The sequence below is a fragment of the Phaethon aethereus genome (assembly GCF_964289735.1).
Source record: "Phaethon aethereus genome assembly, chromosome: 3".
Classification (NCBI taxonomy): Eukaryota; Metazoa; Chordata; class Aves; order Phaethontiformes; family Phaethontidae; genus Phaethon; species Phaethon aethereus.
This window is the reverse complement of record NC_138576.1, coordinates 72876240-72897160: the sequence shown is the minus strand read 5'-3', so window position 1 is coordinate 72897160 and position 20921 is coordinate 72876240.

Here is a 20921-nt window from a genome sequence, read left to right as displayed (position 1 = left end):
GAGATAAACTGGTTGTGCCTTTACAAATAAGATCACTGAGCTTTTGTTTTGCAGTGCTACAGTAGGAAGTATTTCATAGCCAGGTCTCATTTTATGGGCATCGCCAATTTTGAGGTAATGGACTTGAATGATATTTGTGGGCTCATCTTGCTATATTGTTATAAATCAACGACCTGCTTATTCTTTCCAAAATACCATTAATCTCAGACTGTGCTGCTGCCCAGTATGTAAATATATCTGCAACTGATGCCCAGCTGTGTCCCTACCATCCCGAGAAATCATTCAGTTTTTGCCTGTATTGAATTCCTCTGGCTTTTTCCAAGGGCAATTTCCGTACAGGCATTGATATCTTGCCTGGACACTCTTGGATATGAAAGCAACCCTGAACTCTTGATTTCACGTGGTCCTTAGAGGGCTGATGGCACATTTCACAAGAGGAAGGAGTGATAATGTTTCTGTCCCAGCCAATCTGATTGTTCTGTTTTTTCAACCTAAACTTTTCCTGTAATTTAAACTAGGCATATTTCTCGTGGATTTACTTCTTGTCCTAATCTGTCATATGTGTTGCTATATCCTGTTGAGCAGCTGCTTTGCACCAAACGTGACTGCATTTCAATGATGCTTCTGTATATATTGATGCACCAGACACACAAGAGCTTGCACGTGTATACACATGCACATGCTTTATACAGCAAGAGGACACCAAAGGCACCACTGAAGTGAAATTTTGTAATGTGATGACATATGAATCATATGAGTTCATAATTATTTCCTTAACACCTTGTTTTCTTGGGTAGCTTTCCTCTTAACAAAACATTTGCTGTTGCTCACTGGCACAGTTTTGTATGCAAAGTGTCCATCACAAACAACGAAAAAGCAAATTTAAGGAAAAAGGAAAGTTGGCACATATGTAATAGAAGAAGATTACTTTCATACTTCCTTTTGGATTTTTGACAGAGAGATGTCTTTTTAAAAAAGTATTGATTTGTTTTCTTCCTTGATTCCTTTTCTCTTGAAACCTAGCAACATGAAGGATGTACTTGTAGAAATGCATTTAAAAATAAAACAGAAAAAGCTAGAGAAAGCTGAATCGAGAGGGACTCAAGAAACTTTATGAATTAGATGGTGAGTCAGTTATGTGTTGTTTTTTTTTAAAGGAGGAATAGGAACAAGCAACTAATGTTTCTTCCCTCGGGGATTAAACTGATGTAAGAAAGACAAACCATTTAGCAAATTTGATCTTTGGTAACTTAAACGGTTGAAAACTAGACAAAACATTGGACAACTCGTTATGTTCAAGGTAAAATTTCTGTGCTTAGGAAATGTATACATTACGAAGCAAGGCCATATCAGCTGCCTGGTGTTTAACAACCCTTCAACCCAACCTGTTTCTGTTGTAAAACAACCAGGGTCTCCTAGTAAATGCTGGACTGGTTTAGGTCCTCCCATTTGGGTGTCAGGGTTGGGATAAGACCATGCCCGTTGCGCCCTGCTCTCCTGGCACGGCCGTCCTGGTGGGTTTCTAGCTGTTGGTGTCCATCCCTGTGAATGTCTGGCAGTGCTGTGGTGGGACAGTGAGGGCCTGATGTCCTGGGTGACATATAAGGCCAGACACATGGCTTGAGACTGCCCAAGGAACCAGTCTTGTGTTCAGACCCTAATGTCCCCGTGAGGGGCCGGGGTGCGTTTGGCACACTTTCAGAGCAGAGACTTCTGTTTAGTTTACCCCAAAAGGAATCTGATTTTGTACACCCCTCCTGCTCTGCAAACCAAACCAATGCAAGGTTTGGGGAAACCACTTTAAAACCTTGCTACTGCTGGGGACAAAACTGATAACATAGACACAGATTATTTTTGTTAACTAATTGCCTCCCCTGTGTTAGCTAACTAACCTAGCATTAATTTGTCTTGGCGATGGATCTGTTCAGGCAAGTCAAATAACTGCTTGCAAAAGATGGACCTTCACACTTAAAGCTACCTGTGCTCTCACAGAAACGTAATCAAAGGGAAAAGCAAACGTTTTGGATAAAAGCGGAATATTCTTTCTCCCTCAAAAATACTTTAAATCTAATTATGTCTCTAGTAATAGAAGTCTTGTGCATGTGACTGAGTTACTGTTAGCTACCTCCAAAGCTTGCACACAAAGCAACTCGCCTCTCTTGATGTAAAGAGAAGCAGAAACATACAGTGGCATTAAGCAGAAGCTTATTTCTGCATAGGTAATGCACTAGGACTCACTTCTGCATAGGCACAAGTCATAGTGCATCTGCTACACATTGCTAAGTTTTTGCTTTAGTTTCATTTATTGAATCCAGCCTAAGTTGGATGGCTAACCCAGTATGAGCTGTCATAGCAACCAGATTGTGTAATTTGTTCACAGTGCTTATCCACATTTATCTTAAAGCCCAGTTAGGCTGTTTTTCCTCTCGTGGATGGGCTGATCTAGAGCTTCACCTCGCTTGCAGCTGAGAAGCTTGTAATTTCCATACTAAATTTGTTTGTGGTGCCACACGTCTTTCTTTGGCTTAAATACGTTTTAGGTCTTGATGTTTATACCTAATGTTTTGTTTATGAGAGGAAATCTTACTACTCTCTATCTTTTTTTTTTGTTAGTCTAAATAAGCCAATTTTTAGCTATCATTTGTTTAATATACTCTTCAACCTTCAGATCTTTATTGAATTCCAGCTGCCATTTCATCACCTTATGTTGTGAAATAATTTTCCAATTCGTCACAGTTGGCCCTCATCCTACTACCCTGACATAGTATCAACAGCGAACTTAGTTATATCACTATTCACCCTCTTTTCCATGTCTCTTATTAAAATATTAAATAACAGAGGCACTAGTAGAAAGACTTCCCTTGTGACCTCCTTCCATTGAAAAAATCCTAACCGTTAATATTCAGTTTTGTGTCCTACCTTTCAGCCAATTATTTAGCCCCGTGGGGCCTGTCTGTGGCACCTGTTTCTCTGAGAGCTCTTGGAGACAGAGTTTGTTGAATTACTTAATTTAATTTCTTTTCACATTTGTATTGACTCCAGAATAAAAATTCTTTTAGGGAAGCTCCCATGATAACACTTCTCCAAATATTTTGTTTATGGATGAGCTAATTGTGTTGCTTGTAGCAGTTTCTGTTGATTTACCTGGTAGAGATATTGGGCCACTTGTTCTCAGCTACCTTAGGTTTGCGCCTCTCTTCCTCCTTTCCCAAATCTTTTTAAGATTTGACATCCCATTTTGTCTTTTTTTCCCTGTCCTTTAATATTGTGAACTGCAGCCTTGAATTCCTTTAAAACTCACCAGCTGGTCCCAGTGACTTTTTATCATTCTCTTTGTGGATTTTTCTATAGCCTCTTTCAGTGACACTTTAACTTGCAGACAGATCCTTCAATGACTCCCCTTAAGAAAGATTCTGTTATTTGAATTTCTCTCATAGTCCTTGCTATGAGCATGGATGCAAAAACTTCGTTTAGGTTTTTTGTTATAGCCTTATTTTCTCTCAGTGCTCCTTTTACATCTTTACGTTTCAGACCTCTGGACACTGGCAAGCTTCCTGATCTTGATGTACTTAAAAAAAACCCAAACAACCCCCCACAAAAAAAACCCTTGCAAGTTATTTCTCAAGCCTTTTTGGCTTGACTTATTGCATTTTTACATTTAGTCTGCCAGAGTTTTATTTTCTCTTTTGTTGTCCTTATTAAGACACCAATTTCAGTTTTTTGAAGAGCTGTTTCAAATAACCTCTTAGATTGGTAGTTAGCTGTCTTTGGTTTTCCATACGTTTGCTCTGCACCGCTCAAGATACGCTGTGTACTACCTACAAACATTTTGCTCTTCTATTTGTCCACTTGTTAGTTTGTTTATAACAACTTCTTTATTTCTACACAGTTCCTGTTTTTCCAGTCAAGCAGTATTTTAGGACGTTTGTTGGCTTTGCTTGCTCCTCCATAGATGCTTAATTTAAGGGCTTTATGGCTGCTATTACAAATTGGCTCTTTGGTAGCAACATTCCTACATATGGGGCCCTGTCAAATTAATATTTGCTGATCTTGTGGGTTATATGTTTAGCTGCTCCCTGAAGCATTCATTGATAGAATCTATAGGTTTTGTTTTGCAGTCTTGCACAACCTTGATATTTACTTGATCGTATGGGAGCATTTTCTGTCTACCAACACAGTCTGTCTCATCTCTGAGGTTTTCAGAATATATAGCCAGCCACCAGCTACAGCATAATTGGAGAAATCGGGAATAGTGAAAGCATACTGGGTGTTCCCTTTCTTGTTTCTCTCAGTGCAGGTTTGTTTTAATTTTCTAGCTTTTTAAAAGTACCACCAGCGAGTTTCCCCTCCCTCCGCCCCCCCATTGGTGTCGTGCAGCTGAATATCTTCCGCTACCGAGGATGGTTTTTGACAGCTGCATTTTGTGTCTTGCTATTCATTCTGAATGTGTCTTCCTAAGTTGTGCGATATCATGCATCTCCTGTGCTGTCTTCTTTTTAACGTTACGTTCTAAAATCCACCAGCAAAATGCGCCTTAGTGGCTTTATTACTTGCCGATACCTTACTAGCTCAGATGTTTTCTTTTCTGAAAACCCTCCAATCTGACAATATCCTTCTGGTTTCTGTGGTGACCAAGTTACTGAACTTGATATGCTGGGAAGGGGATTCTGCATATTTGAAGACAGTGTAGTCAAAATAGTCACCTTCTTCTTGCCCTTGCAGCCGTCTGAAGGACTGGAAAAGCCCCAGCAGAGGTAGGCAGCTCTGAGCGGCAGCGCTGCTTAGGTTTTTCGCGTCGCTGTGTCTTGCAGTCCATCATGTTGTCCTCCTCTTGGCTGCGATTGCTCTTGGCGTCTGGATGCTGTGAGGGTTTGTGAGGGGGACCTTGGGGAACGCACCATTCTGCTGTAGCGTTTGCTTTGTGGATAATTCCCACTGTATGAGCGCAGGGCTTTTACAGCCCTGTTTTCAGAGCTTGCATCTGCTCTGACCGTCCTGGCTGACTTGCTCTGTAACACAAGCTATAGGAGCTCTCGGAGTTATTTTCTTTTTGAAATTATAGGCAGGTTAGAAAAGCAACTCTTTGCTTCATTGTAAGATTGCATTAAATAAGTCTGGACAAGCTCCGAGGAGCTTTCCAACGGGTAATTATCAGTACTGTTAAAAAATGCTGTTAATTTCTGGCCTTTGTACGTGATATGCCAGTACGTGGTGTGCCAGTGAGAAACGGAGGCAAATGTGACTCTTCTTGCTGTTCCAGTTTTCCCTACTGAGCTGTGTTACACGAGGGTTACTCTAACCCTGTGGGCACAGCGGGGTAATGGCAGCTCCTGTTCAGCTGCCTGCCAGTAGCCCAAATCTCTGTCAGTCGCTTCTCCGACAGACAGAGCACGAAGCCTAGCAAATGGCCTCCTGCTCCTCTCCCCTCCCATATACATGCTTTTTTATTTAGCCATAATGGAAATTATGTTATTTCACCGAGGGAAGGTTATAAAACATTGCAGGTTGTTTTTCCTCATCAAAAGTAGTGGGCCTTTATTTGTAGTATTCTTTCAAATATTGTATGTGTCTGTATATCTGGTTAGTAATGTTATTATTCTTGCGTTCGTGACCCTGAGGAAAATACAAAATAGCAGAGCTGCCAAACGCAACCTGCGCATTGCAGTAGGACATGCTTGGTTGGTGATGCTTCTCCATTCACCGCTGCATTTTTAAAAGTCTAATAAACAGTTTTCTTTCATTTTAATATATGACAATTTGTTTTGTTTAATACTTTTACCTTAATCAAATGCCTTAGGGTAGGCAAAATACATTACACAATGCTAATGCTCTCATTGGCCAAATATCTTGAATTAATAGTTATTCAATTGAGAGAAATCACTGTATACTTATATAACCTTATTGACTGATATTATTATATTAGTCTCTAACTCTTCATTAAAATCTTGATTTCCCTTGAGAGCAGAATCAAATATTGTGCCTAAGTTAATCGGGTCATCCTGTTTATCTCCTTAAAATACTAGCTAAAAAGTGCAATGTCAGTAGCTGCAGCATAACATTCTTGTGAATTGACGCAAGGATGGAGGGTGATACAGCATCATCTGTCTTCTCCCCTCAAACTAGAACAGACTTACTGAGCACTGCTGTGGTTTTTTGCATTACTGTTACTGAGAATACCAGTGTTTCGTTCTAAGAATTGTCCAATGCCAGTGTTAGGATTCCTTTTTGTTCCTGAAATATTTTAGAAAACTGCCTTCCTTGCCTGATCTGCTGCCTTCTTTTTGTGTCCCTTTGTTTCAGTTATTAATTTTCTAGAGTTCCTGAAATGCTGTCTTATCTGTTTTCACTTTATGAGTATATTCTTTGCACATATTTAAGCTTGCCATTATGGTTAGAGAATCTAAAATTTTATTATCCTGGACTATTGTTAAATTTATAATTTTTTACTTCTTGTTCACCTTCAAAACCAGGGGCAAACCAAATTTTATTTTCCTTTTTATTTTTTGAACCATGGTATTTTGATGTATTACAGCTTCTCCCAAAAGCCAGTAAAGTATGCTTAAAAAGTTTTCAAATACCATTCATATTTTCTAGGCAAATGTGTGTTTTCTACTGATTTTAGTCCTTGTTGCTCTCATATCTGTGAAACGGTCCCTTTAAAATTAGAAAGGGGGTGTGTGTGTATGTATATGATTGATTTGGACTTGATGTTGTTTACACCTTTTCGTAGCCAAATTGTTTGCATCTATGTGATTGTAAACTTTTTTGTTAAATGATCAGCTCCTCTTCTTTTGCCGAAGGATATGTAATTTCCCCATGTTGGATCCATCAATTTTTAATTTGAGAATTCACTGTGTATGATTTTTAGGCTATCCAAAGATATATTAACATTGAAAACTCATAAGAAAGCCCGCTATGACAAGGATGGCTCACGTTCTCTGTTTAGTTTCACTCTAGTCTTCTGCTGACCTTTTTTCTTCTTTCATTAGATATTATTGCTCTTTGATTTGTTACTTTTCTTTCCTCGAATGTTAATTCCGCTGTCTTGCAAAATATATCATTAAATTTATTTGTAGTGTGCTTCACATATGTAATAACATACTTGAAGTTAAGAGCATAAGAGCTTTTCTGGATCCAGGCCCTAGTCTCTGTTGCTTTCTTTTTTATGACCGCTTTTATCTTGCTTTTCACTTCCTTATCACTCATTCTTTTTACAGTATTTCCTTACCTTGTCTACACATCCCACATCTCTCATGCAATTTCCTTTCTTGGCTTCTCTGCTGCCCAGCCATCCTTTTTCAAGTCTTTTCTATCTCCCCCCACATTTTATGGCTCTGACTTACATTACCAAAGTTACTATGGGCACTGTATTCATTTACAGTGCCATATTAGTATTAAATCAGCCTACCCTGAGAAAATATCTGTACTTTTGAAGTGATATGTACATATAGAAATATTAGGAATGCAGTCATTAACACAGATTATTTTTTTCTTTCTTGGTCTTATTCCTAGTATAAATTCTAGGTTATAATATCGGAATTAAGAGAACTTTGTGGTTGCAGTGATTGATAATGTTTTCACAACCTGTTCCCTTTCCTTTCATGGCACTGTTGATGCTGCTATGCTAAAAAAGCATCAGTGGGGACATGAAGAAATGCTACCAGTGAAATGAAGATCTACTACAAAATGCATTCACTGTTCTGCATTGTCAGAGTTCATATATTCTTGCAAAATCACTGAGACTTCTGAACTTTAAGCCATGAACCTTACCCACATTTGGTAAATGAGCACATTGACATTATTTCCTACTTGATGACAGCTTCTTTTCCTTCAATTTTCTCCCTTCCCTCTTACTCCCCCATACCTTCTTCTTCCCTTCCTTCCTTGTAACAGAGCTGTTCTGTTTGTACTAGAATGGACGTTGAATTGACATAGCAAAATAAGTCACCTTTCTAAGATGCTTGTTAACTTTGGAGGATGTTAACCTGTTCTGGGAGTCGTTGATTAAAAGAAAATAGGTATTAATAAACCGTGGTGGTTTGGTTTCAGCAATTTTCCTCGCTTTGGCAACCAGAACAGGAAAGTTGGTTCTCCATTCTGTTGATGGTATGTATCTGAACCAACAACTTCATTATCTTAGTTGACCCAGATGTTTCAGCCTGTGAGGTAAAGAAACCGCCCCTCCCCGTGTTCTGCTGTGCTCTGTTTTTGGCCTGAGGGTCAGTTTATAAGGTAACGTGATGCACTGCCAAAACAAGACACACAGGCCTCCTCCATCCCAGTGAAGGATTTTTTGCGGTCTGCTGGCAAGCCCTCCCTTTCTGCAGAATGTAACATAGCAAATGCGCGTAAAGAAAACTTGAAGTAATGTTGCCCGTCTTTTGTAGCTGCCTTTGTCCTGGAAGCGGGGGGAAGTGAAGGCAGAATTCGCCACTGGCTCAGCTGAACAGCTCCTAACGCTGGTGTAAAGGTCTCCTGGTGGTGTGCGCTCCGGCTCCGCTTGGGCTGGGGGGCACTTTCGGCTTCGCTGTCGCGAGTTGTGATGCCCAGGCTGAAGCACTGGCTAGTTGTGTGTTTCCATATTATTTCTCTTCAACATAAGGTTGCAGTTACCACTCAATGCCTGGTTGAGGAGAAAAATCTTCAGTCCCTTTGCTGATGGACTTCCTACTGGCTAACAGTCGCTACTTTTTCCCTCTTGCTTATTTCCGTCTCATTGCCACTATCCGTTTTATTTTTTGCTCTCTGTCTTCTTTCCTCCAGGCGCTTTAGCCTCAGCACTGTCCCTCCATTCTCTCTGCACCTTTGTGACGCTGTCTGCCCTGTTTGGTAGCTCCCTCCATACGTGCTGCTCCCCAGTTCCTTCATGGATGGCCCTTGCTCCTCTCGACAACAGGGTCTGCTGAAGGCAGAGACCCTGTGGAGGTCTTCCTAGAGCCTGCAGCTGCCAGCTCCATCACCTCCACAGTGGTGTGAGTGGCAGGAGGGTTTGCACAAGTTGTCTTGAGGCAGGGAGGAGAAGCATAGCCAGAACAACGAAATGTTCAAACAGCTCAGATGTTGAAGAAGTTTCTCACTTTTTTCTTAGTCTTGAATGGACTAGGAAACTTTGATTAATTTCATGGTTCAAAGCGGGTTTCGGTTGCAAAAGTGTTTTCAGGTAGTATGAAGTTGAAAGGAAAATTCAGCTAAACTTAACAGCCTTCAATTTCTGCAACTTCTTCTCTCTTCAAAGTAAGTCGAACTGCCACAATATCTGTGTGAAAGAGGTGAATCACAAAGCTGCAATTTTTATAATTACCTTTGAAGCAAATTTTTTTTAAATTGGAGAACAGCTGCTTCCTTCTCTGAGTCTGAAAAAGTATTGTGAAAGACTTGGGCTTCATTCTGTAATATATTCATATATATATAGACATATATTTGTGTGTGTGTATATGTATAAATACACACATATTTAAATATTCCTCTCCATAATGAATATGTTATTAGCACAGAGTCAATGTCCTATATCAAGAAGTTAATTTTGGAGAGATGCTGCTTGGCTCTTCCTCCCCTGCTGTTCCCCCAACATCTTTCCTTTCAGACCTGAAACTGTGTTTTGCTTTTGCTCTGGAAAGTATCGCTATACTCAAATAATCATGATTTTCAAATGTGAATCCAGTGTAGATTTGTGTGTGTTTTACTTAAGTTATTAAAGGGTTGCCCTGGCACCTTTCAATATAGCTTGTCCTGCAAAGCCATACGAGTTAGGCAAAGAGTAAAGACAGTTGGATTCATGGACATGTGAGCTTTTTCAGATTATTTTTTTACGGGCAGAGAAGAGGTTTTCATATTTTACCTGAGTTACTTTTTAAAAATTCAATAACAACTTGTTTCTTGTAAAGGTAATTGGAGGCTGAATGTTGTTGGGTATAAAGAGCTGAAGTATTTGTAAAATCTGGCGAGACAGACACATGCTGTCTTTACATATTTCTTACTCCTGAGTGAGTCTGCCACAGCTGGAAAATTGGAAATAATGAGAATATAAAAGTGAAGACATGGAAGAAACACCTCTTCACTGTGGAGAGCAGAGGAAGTGTTTCAACAAGGGAACAAAATAAAAGTTGTATTTGGGAAGGAATACCAAAGCATCACTCAAAGTTTACAGAGGACAAAATACTGGTGAAAAAGCGAACCTTGGTCTAGGGCGATCTTGACAGTTTGGTTAGTTTAGTTCATTTGTATTTTGGCCACATATAGAGTGGTTGGTCCAGAAATAAAGACTGCACACCACGCTTGTCCTGACGTATCGTGGACGTGCCCACATTAGCAAGTAGTGCAGCAGGATAGCAACAGGGCCAGAAAGCAAGGCAGCTGGCGCTGAGGAACCTCATCTCCGCGCTGTATGTGCTTCAGGAGGTTTTGCTTTGGAAAAGCTGTAGTCTGCTGCTGTGGACTAAACCTTAAGTTGTAGGAGAGCTCCAGGAGAACATCTGGCTTAGTTTCAACCAAAGGCAATCAGCCTTATAAATGGTGATGGTTTATTAATTTCTGTATATGACTGATAGTTTCGTAATAGAAATCTCCTTGAGATGGCAGATGAAAATATATTAAGGTCAAATCTTGGAAAAAAGGTTCAATATTTAAGAAGGGGATAAGTAACCTTTGGAAAAGAAGCAATTCTCCAAATGGTTTTCAGGACAGAGATTATGTTTTAAAAAGCCCATTCAGATACACAAGTTATTGTACTAGATCATAATTTATGAAAGTGAGCAGTGGATGGGAAGAAGATCAATTGTCTGACTGTAGTACAGGACTCAGAAGTGAATTTTCCTGGGTCCGTTTCGCATGCACAGGTTGTGCCTGGGTCTTGTTCTTCTCTACACCTGACCCATTGCCCCCTCACTCTGATTCTGGCTCTGCTGATAATTTCTTGTGTGACTCCCAGGAGCCTTCCCCATTGCCATTTCTTACTTAGGCAGGGATAGTGCTAGGTGGCTGTGATAAGGCTTTAATTAATGAATATCACCAGGTTTCTTGAAATCTTCATGCTGGTAGTGCTATAGTAATGTGAAATCTTGCTGTCTGAGTACTACTGGGCACAGCTGTTCTACTCACAGACACGGCCTGGAATGTTTTATCATTATGTCTCCTGTTTATTTTTATCTTTAAAAGGCCGTCTACTTTTTAAAAGATTTCTAGTTATTTGGAAAACAGCTTCTGTATCAAACTCTTCCTCAGATGAAAGTACCCTCTATATATCTTGTGAATTTTTTTATTTCCAGACATACTTGCTTGGTTTTTTTTTCCTCTCTTCTCTTACCTGTTCATTTGTCTGGGTGCTCTTAGCAACATCTTTTACTAATGGAAAAATAGCAGTGCTTTCTGTAGTCTCACTGTGACTGAATCAGAAACAGAATTCACTTGACAAAGCGTTTAGGTTTTCAGTTCCCTCGTTCCTTCTATTATCCTGAACATGTAATACTGTGTATCAGGGAGAATACAGATTCTTAATTTGTCTTTCTCATAGTTGTTATTGCAACCTTACCTGGGATTTAGAAGGGGAAAAATAGTCAGCTGTGCATAGTAGGATCTCTGTCTCTGGGTTGGATGAAGAAAGTCTTCCCCCTTATATTTTGTTTAATTGCATATTATGGATTGCAATCTCCAAATAAATCATTTTTCAGAGCTCCTCTATAGAGACAAAAGGGTCACACAGTGAAAATTCACTGTTCCTTCATTTTGTTCCTGAGGAATTCTCTGTAAGAACTGCAGTCTCAATTTTTGCATCAACTCCCTTAATTCTGGAGGCCAGGGGGTGCTATAGGTATATGTATTATAATCTATGGAGGTTTAGTAGTCAATATAGAGGGCTCATGAAACCTGTTTTATTATTTCCCAGATAAAACCTACATATGTAAGTATGTGTAAAAAAAACCCCACAAACTTCTGTGTGTTTTTACATTGCTTTCACAGTGGGGAGATTTGGAAAAGATAATCTCTTTAATCAAATCTTTATTATCTGAAAATAAGTTTTACTACATTTAAATATTAGGCAAGACTAAATTATTTGAATTACATATTTTCAAAAGCAGTTTAGTTAATCAAACACCTGTTACTCCTTTTCTCCTGCTCTAACCATTCAGACATGTGCAAGCAGCAAGGAAGTGTATGAGTCTAATCAGTTTTTCATAAGGTAACAAAACATGTTCATGTAGCCTGAGTGCAAAGGAGACATCCGTGAACTCACACAAGAGCATACAGTATCTGTTTTTGTTTGCGTGTTAGAGTCTCTGATGAACTAATAATTGATTAGACAGATGGTTTGTAGGTAGTAAGACCTGGGACAAATAATTTCCACTACCACATTTTCCCAGAAGTGGTTATTTGAGACTGCACAAATGAAGTCCTGGACCTTTATAATAGTCTCTTTATTTCCCACTGCCAACAGTGCAGGATTAAATGCATATATGATTCCTGTCTTCACGGTAGTACATGAGCATTTTCTGCACACAGGTATGATGCCTGCTAGCTTTGTGTGTATACAGTTGTACCTGTATGTATGTATTTATGCAGAGGTTTTTGCAATATTTTGGGTTTTTTCCAAGGGATCTTGACAGACTTGCACGTCTTTCACATGCATTTGAAAATCATTTCAGATGTGGAGGGCTTTGGAGTTGACTTTATATTTAAAAAACAATTTAAAAATATTAGTTGCTAATAAGAATATCCTTTCACATACAAACATTAATTTACCTGTTTAAAAATGAATGGCCTACAGGCAAAAAGGTTATGGACACAGTACATGAGTGTTGACATTGCATGCAAATAAGTGAGGCAGTGGTTTCACATTATGAAGAGTTTGTTAGCAATGCTGACTTGAGATATTCCTGCGCTCCTGCTGGTAATTCTCACAGGTAGAGTGTCACCCTTTCCGTAGAGTAGATTCCAGTGGCTACTAAACTGTATTGTAATCCAGATCAGGGAACGGATCTGAAAAAAACCCTGAGTTAAAGTGTGTGAAGTGTGCGTATATGTTTGTTTTAATCTTGGATCAGAAAACCATGCAACCAGCCAACAGTTCTTCTGGTCCCACTAAAGTAGTGTCTTAGGTTTAGGAAGGAGCTACCAGAAAACTGAAGACCAAGAACTCTATAAGTCTGAAAACAAGCATTATGAAAATGAAACACATTGTCAAAATCCCACCGTGTGCTCTGGGTCAGATGGGCAACCTAAGGTGCCATCGAAGACAGTGGGGCTCAGTGCTGACCATGGCATTCCAGCTTTAGAATAGACAGCAAGAAAGATATGGTCAGTGTTGCATGCTGGATTTGTAAGTCTAACACACATATTTTCTTCACATAAGGGTTTGCCTTTAGTCTCCTTTTTTCTTTTTTAACCTTTTCAAAGGAAAAATAAAGGTGTAATGCTTCTGTGGGCAGAGTCCTAGGCTGATGAACTGTAGCAATGACCGGAGAAATGGTTATGGAAGGGTTTTGACATGAAGCCGTTACCTAACATTAGGGAGATTTTCTCTGTTGATCTGTATAGAAATGATTTGTGTCTCATTTTGCTGGTTATATTGGCATAAAAGAGGTTTCTAGTTTGCAAACTGACCTGTGATGACTGTGTATGTCCTTTTTCTCTGACGGCAATCACTATTAGCTACATTAGGTGCCACAATTTAACTGTTGTTAGTCTGAATGCAAGTTGCTTCTTAGAGAGCCTTTGTTAGATAAACTATATTATTGTTATTACAGCCAAAATTATTTTTCTTTGAAGTGTCAACTTTAAGTCACCACTAGATTATCTACAAGCTAACGTCGTCTTTTATTGGTTACCACATGTATCTGAACACAGTATAAACTCAATACTTTCCAGTAGCACTGAGCTGCATCATCTGGGTATCTTAGTGTTTTGGAGGTGTTTTTTTCCCTCTTGGTTTGACCCAGAAAGAGAAGAGGGAAACTAGACAGAGCAGTCTGAAATGAATTCTTGGTGACTGTAGCTTTTTTTCAACTGCAAGTCAAGAGGATGTTTTGAAGACTTTTTTTAAAAGAATAAGGTGTTTGTTGTGGATATTCTGTAAAAGTTGCTTGCCTTCCTCTTTCCTCTTTTCATTTATTTTTGGAATGCTGTTTTGTGTGAGAATAAGGAAAGATTTTTTTTTTTTTTTTGTCATCTAATTTTATAATTAATGGCAGATATCACAACACTTCTTAGTTTGTCAGACAATATCTGTTGGCACATGTTCCAGCACGTTGCCTGGGAAACAATGTGTTTTCTCCCTTGACATTAAAGTATATTCTCAGCTGTGAAACTGCATTTTAGGAAATGAAAAGCAAAGTATGCGTAGATGCTAATACTTGATGCCTCACTGTTAATGAGAAAGATGTTTTTAATTACTTTTTCAGTGACGTGTTCACCAGATAAATACTGAACATCAAAGGAAATATATGAAGATTGCAAAATTTCTAAGAACCGCTATTTCACTCTTAATTCAGCTTTATTGTGTATGCATAGTATGTAATAGAATTGTAATTACATGATTGCATTATATTTATTATAAAATCTCTTCTTCAGGCATAGAATACAAGATGCATAACTGATGAATAACTATTCCATGTTTAGTCATCATTGTGTAATGTATGGCAAAGTCCTTATTTTAAATGTTGCTATGAAAATATTATGGAAACTTATATTAAGTTTATTAATTTCTTTATAAGTCTTTTGACGGTTTAATATAAGACACCATTTCAAAATCTCCAAGGCCAAGAGGGCAATATTATTTCTGTTTTAGAGATCATGGATGGGATAAAAATTAGGTAAGTAGAATTTAGAGACTTTTGAGACCTTATTTTACTCAGCACTTAGCATTATAAAACACTTTAAATATTCATACCTAAACCTGAGGCATAAGTGTCAGTTTTAAGTTCTCACTCTGTAAATCAGACATGGTTTCTTAGGTTAAGATTCTGAAGATGAAGGCATTGCTGGAAGTAGTTTAGATACGATTAAAAAAACCTGCTTTGCCTGTGTTTTCAATACAGATTTATGAGACAGGCAGGATAGCTGAAAAGAGAGAGAGTATGGACATGGAAATGACCAAACAAAGGTGAAAATAAAACTTACAGTTGACTGTATTTAAATTAGGATAATGAAATAATTTGTGAGAAATTATTCTTGAGATTCCAAACCCAATATTTTTATCATCTGTCAAATTGTAAATATTTTGATTATATACCTGCGAACACAGTATCTGTCATTTGAAAAAGAAAACGGTGAGTAGTTAACTACAGCCTGACTTCAGTTATATGCTAAGCTTTAGACCACATTTTGAAGGAAAGGGATTTTGAAGGGATTAAAAACTTGGTGGTAAAATGAATTAGAATGAAACACCGATCTACCAAAAGTTGATTGTGTCACAGTAATCTGGTTATTTCTTTGATAACAGATTTTCCAGACAAAGCAAACCCAGTCAGTTTGATCAACATTAATTGAAGCATTTGGGTGGAAATCACAGGAAAAAGTATTAACTAAATTGGAGAAGATTAAACTCCCCAAAGCATAAGGTCTGTAGTAACTGAACTGTACAGTTTGCTGAACTGTAAAACTGAAAAACTGCATATTTAGCAAGAAATATTGTCAATTATCCCTATAAACTGAGATCTCCCTGTCTGAAAGCAACTAAAGCATACTCCAGCTCAGGTATACTTACGTATGTGTAGATGTATGTAGGCATACATCAGTATAGTGATGTTAACTGGATGGGTATGAACTGATACTATTAATGCAGCTGTGATCAAGGCAAGATGCTCAGGTGTTTCAGTGGATATTTCAGAGTACAAAAAAGATATGGACATACTAGAGTTAGTCCAGTGAAGGGGGACAAAGATGATTAAGGGACTGGAGCATCTAAGGGGCAGAAAGAGCTGTGTCTGTTCAGCCTGGAGGAGAGAAGTCCCAGGGAATCTTGTTAATATATATTATGTGCACCTGATAGGAGGGATTAAATCAGGTGGAGCCAACCTCTTCTCAGAGGTGCCCAGTGACAGGACAAGAGGCAATCGACATAAACTGAAACATGGGAAGTTCTACATAAACATAGGAAAAAATTTTTTGCTGTGAGGGTGGTTAAACACTGGAACAGGCTGCCCAGAGAGGTTGTGGAGTCTCCACCTGTGGAGATACTAAAAATCTGCACCTAAGCAACGTGCTCCGGCTGACCCTGCTTGAGCAGGACTAAGCAATCTCTAGAGGTACCTTCCCACCTCAGTGATTACTATATCCTGTGATTTAGGGAAACACCTGTGCAATTATATAAGATTCTGTATTATATTTTATATAATCCTAGTTAGCCATGTTCAGGTCACATGTGTGCTAAAAAATTGTTTTAAACTAGAAAATGAGCAAAAAAATTTATAAACTGTAATTTGAAAGGAAGAGGTCTGAAAGAGGTATGAGGGATATGACAGAACTCTGAGTGAAGGACCATAATCTTCAGGTAATGGGTAGTGCTATTTAAGCTAAAAGGCAGTGCTAGAATAACTGAGCTGAAAGCTGATATGAAAGTAGATGATGTTCTTAAAACATGTGGAATGAGATTTGAGAATAATTTTCCTCTTAGACTGAGAGATGTTATCTGATAAGAACTATCTAATTTGGCCAAACTGAAGTAGAATTTCACTGAGAAGCTGAAGATCCTCCTGACCTACAGGTCAGACTGCTATGTTTTTGATCTCTGCTTCAAAGTATGGAAGTGTGCGAGATGATCAATGAAGGGACAATGAATTTTTCCATGCAGGCAAAATGATGCACTTTCCTTAGCATTGTCCTTGGGAACATCGCAGATTATCCATGCAAAAAAATAACCTCTGTACAACACAGCAAATCACTGCAATAAATTTCAGCCCAAACTGTTATAGGAAGCTAAAAATATGAAAAGAACTGTTGCACAACCTTAATTTTTGGCAGTGTCACTAGACTTCCTATAATGCAGTCCTATAACATTTCTTAAATAATAATATTTTGTTAGAACCAGATGCATAAATACTTGAAGTGGTAAGAATTACAGTATTCAGCAGGATAGAACTATTTCATGTGTATCACTGCTGTTCAGACCACTTAAGGAAAATAATCAAAAGATCTTCTAATAAACCTGGTTACCTAAACACTTGTGCTTGACAGGATTTGCATAAAGAGTTATTTAGAATAGTTCTCTGCACATGATAATATTTGCATGTTAATATTCCAAGACAACGTGTTGACTCTCGGGTCCTCCCTGGTGCACTCTATTAATACAGTGCTTCTGAAAAGAAAAAGGCACTTCAACCCTCTTACCCCTTTCTCATTTTGTATTGAGACTGTGCAGCATCTGGGAAGACCTCGACTCTTTGCACATTATTAACAGCACAGCCTAATTAGGGCACACAGCAGTAATTGGAGACCTTTGGGACAAGACCTATTGAATAGGTGAAAGATGTATTGTGGCACTCTCTTTCTACACAAGTGCTGGAACCCCTGCTTCAGGCACTGTGGGGAGGTTGTAATTCTGAAAAAACCCCGAGACTGATGATGAGAATGCACTTCCCCTTTAGCTCAACTCTGCTGCTAGCAGGGAGAAAGGTAAGAATCATCCAAGAGGGAAAAGTAAATGCATATGCTCCCCCTGATACTCTCCCTGCCTTCAGTTAGTTTAGGGATTTCCTGAGCCAAATGGAGATTTTCAGTATTTAGTGAACTTCAGCCGATTGATCTTCTAAGTTTGTTCTGTGTCCCTTTGAATCCAAGTAAACTTACATCATCTGTAAAATTCTTTAGCAATGAGCTCTCTGTCATACAAAGAATTATCTCTGCTTGTTTTGCATCTGACTCCTAGTGGCTCTTACTGGCTTCATTTGATGCCCTGTGGTTCTTCTACTGGTAGACAGTAAACAGTCAAAGCCCACCTATTTTTCCCATGTCATTTATGATGTAGTTGACCTCTATCATACTCACCTTGAGTTACCTCTTTTTCAGAGTGCAATCCCAGTTTACTTTATCCTTCATCCTCGTACAAAGGGAACATTCTGCATATATTCCAAACCTTTGGTCATCCTTGGTTATCTTGAACCTTTTCAAGAGAAAAAGAGAAATGTAAGAATTATAACTCTTTATTTTTTATGTCCTTTTGAGGCTGAGGACAATTGTGAGAAGTATTTAGAGTTTCATACCTCTACAGAGATGTTGAATCTAGGCATGCTATGGTTGCCGTTATAGAAGGGCTCTTCCATTATGCAAGATTTTGAGGCAAGTCATGCACTACATCTTTTATTGTGGAGTATCTAACTATTTGCTCCATGAAACAATAACTAATGGCATCTTTTATTTGGTCATTATATTATAACCTGATACATTTTATTTACCTGCATAGAGATAGCTAAAATTATTATTATTATGACATTTTCTGCACGTTGCCTCACGTCCCTAAGCATGTCAGAAACTATATTGTCATTCCAGTTGGTAGACTCACCCCTTCCTTCTTAGGCCTGATATTTCAATCCCTATAGAGTCTATGCTCCTTTCTGAGGTACTTAGTTCATCTATTTGTTTTGATTAGGCTCTCTTTAACATACAGAGAAAATGGAATTACATCACCAAAAGCTAACTTGATTCCTATTTAACTTTTCGTATTTCTTTAATTAATCTCTATCCATTTAAAATACAGAAATAAAAATACGACACTCTCTTTCCTTTGATAAGCTTTAATAACCGAATTGTGACCATAATGCTCTCAAGTTTCTTCCTGATATTACCAGTACTGCCTACAGTCTATTCATCTTAATGTTTTAATGCCTCCTGATGCACAGTGACTGTCTTTTTTCATGACTCTTAGATGTTACATGTGAAAATAATTTGCCCAAGCTTCTTTCTGAATTCCAGCCAGTTATACAACTAGATGGTCTGCACTGATAGATGGAAAGATGGATATATTTTTAGCTCCATTTCCACCCCTGTGCCTTACTCATACAAATAACACGTGCGTGTTCCTGGTTTTAGGGTAATCTGTAGGACTCCCTGAGTAATTGGGAGGAATCCATGTGGGTTCATCTTGTAAGGATCTGTGGGATAATGGAAAGTTGTCTATGTGTGCTGGGTGCCCTGAGGAGTTATCCTCTAGGAGGAGTATCTGTGGTCTGTCATTTATCTCAATCCAATCCCTCTTCTTTTCTTTCATTTAAGTGATGCAATTACTTCTATTTTCTGGGGAGAAGGTATAACTCTTCTACTAACTCTTATCCTTTGTTCCCGTCCCCTTTTTTTAATTGTGGGTGAGGAACATACTGCTGAACACTTGGGAAAAAAAGTAATGTGGAAGACAGAGTTATCAGACACAGGAAGAGAAATTTAGGACAGAGAGTAGGTGAGAGAGTATTAAAATACGGCTTGGGTCAGGACAGACATTTTAAGATGTCCAGATATCATGGTAGTGAATATAACATAAAAACTTATTTAGATAAGTCCAAAAGGACAAATGGGTGTGGATTTTGCAGGAGATTTTGTGGGCTTGATCAGCCCTTTTAGTTGTGAGGTGTTTGTGCTCCTGTACCATGGTATGTTCATGGCTGAGCAGACCCTAGTTTGGACCTGTGTCTGTCATGTTAGCTGTGTAAAGGGAACTTGTATGATGGGTTGCCATTTTGCTTTTTCTGTGCTGAAGGGCTCATATAGCTGTGTATTGTTATGCTCCTGATTGCACTTCTCTTGAGTTAGCACTTGCCCTTGTTTAATTTTAATCATAATGTTCAGCACTGTTTGCAAACATGAAGCACTTATGTCTTCTGTCCTCTTGAATGTGAGAATGTCATTATGACCGTGGGTCACTTTGGGCTGCCTGTCACCTGTAGCTGTGGAAATGAGTTACTGTAATCAAGACTGTGGCCCTCAAGAAATCAAGTCTGCATTGAGCGATACTCTTTGCTTTTGTGGCATTGTTTCTGCCCTTTATGATTGCATGCAAGTTTTGCAAAACTTTTTAGCTCCTGGTACTAATCACTTGGAAGTAGTTTGCAGCTTTTAAAGGTTTCCAGAAGAATTTCTTTACGTTTGGTCTAGAGAAGGTTCTCTCTAGGAAATGGCTCAGGACCATGTGTGAACCTGTCTGGTTTCTACAAAACAAGAATCTAGAGGGAAGACTCTTCCAGTGCTCTGAGGAGAACGGTGGTTACAAGGGTATTATCTGCGAGACTGAATTTTGTGGATGATACAGAGACTTTATGGCATGTTTCTCTCTAGTTTGAGATTTCTCTGGTTTTGATGAACCAGTTAAAAACACGTCATATAGGCTTGCTAGTTCTTGCTCATATACTGGACTTTTAAAAAATGTTATTCTGCTATGTGTTTTCATCAACGGCTGTAGAAAATTTCTAAACTACTTTTTCTCACATATGTAAGGTGCAGTCTGCTTATAACTTGCTGTCCTACAATCCATGAGATCAAAGACATTTGATTTCATCTCTGAAACAGAAGTTAAGTAGTATATTAGGCTAAGCAAACATTTTAATTTGAATGAACTCCAAGAACAAAAGAATGGCTACACTGGGTCAGATCACATATTTATGTTAGCACGATGTCCTGTCTCCAGCAGTGGTAAAAGTGTATGCATATTTGAAGATGTAAGAATAGAATAAATTTATGATAATATTTCTCCAAGAATACTCCTCCAGTATCCAGCAATTTGCAGCTTAGAGGCTTCCTGAATTAGTGGCAGTATCTTTCTTTTCCGATGTATGACTAGCAGCCTGAACGAGGGGTGGCCTGGAAGACAAATAGGACAATGAGAAGCTGGATGCCAAATTTTAGTGACTGGTAATCAAGGAAGGTAGACGATGGAAGAACTGCCTAATTCTGAAAGGAAGGAAAAGGTGTCAGTTCACTCTGCTGCCCAAAACATGGTTGCAAAA